We start from the raw sequence: 857 nt of genomic DNA on the forward strand, positions 1-857 counted from the left end.
GATTTGGAAACCCTACTCCATCTCTGGGAGATGAGAGAGCAGAGCAGTCAGAGAAAGTCTCCTAATCTTATCCTGGGATTACGTCCCGTCGACTGGAGTTATGATGGCAGTGGTGAAACCTACCCTACAATACATCCCACATGTACTTCAGTCTACGTACTCCAATTCCGCCAACCTTCTGGTTGCTACGTTTTGTGGAACAAATATTCGGACCCGTGAGGCATTTGGAGGAGGAAGCCGATTGAGAAGAAGCGTAGTTCTACGCCCATTACCCGACTGAGTTAGAGACTCAGTCAGTAGCCTGCGCTTTTTTTACGTCCGCGGGAATCAATCATTCTGGGGAGATGCTGCGGTTTCCGGTGCTCCCCCGAAAGTGAGCGGAATGATAGCCCCTGCAGATGTCATCTTTTCGCTGCAGTGGCAAGACCAATCGGTCAGTTTCTCTGTACCATCTCTTGAGAGTCCAGCATGACAGAGCCATCACGAATCGCTGCGCTGGTTCCACGGTGACGCTAATACCGTAGGCAGAAATCTCAAACCAGTCGGTTTAGCCCGTACACCGTCGGGTTGGAACACGAGAATCGCAATGAAAGTCCAGAGGTAGGTCATCGACAAGGCATGCAGTGGCGTGAGGTGGCAGTGTAGCGCCCGAAGCGGATCTCGATAATGGCGCTTCCTCTCAAGAATTACTTTCCCGAATTCCACTTTACCTGCGGAAACCTTCTGGGAACATGCGTTTTTCAACTCGCCATCCCCGGGAATTTCGCCCCTCGCCGATGATTTTAACCTCGGATTCCATTTATCGAGAGAAATCTTCGTGGAATCTCTCGTTTCCTTCAATTATTATAGAGATTCGA

Source organism: Galendromus occidentalis, unplaced genomic scaffold (genome assembly GCF_000255335.2).
Source record: "Galendromus occidentalis unplaced genomic scaffold, Mocc_1.1 scf7180000077509, whole genome shotgun sequence".
In the NCBI taxonomy this organism is placed as follows: domain Eukaryota; kingdom Metazoa; phylum Arthropoda; class Arachnida; order Mesostigmata; family Phytoseiidae; genus Galendromus; species Galendromus occidentalis.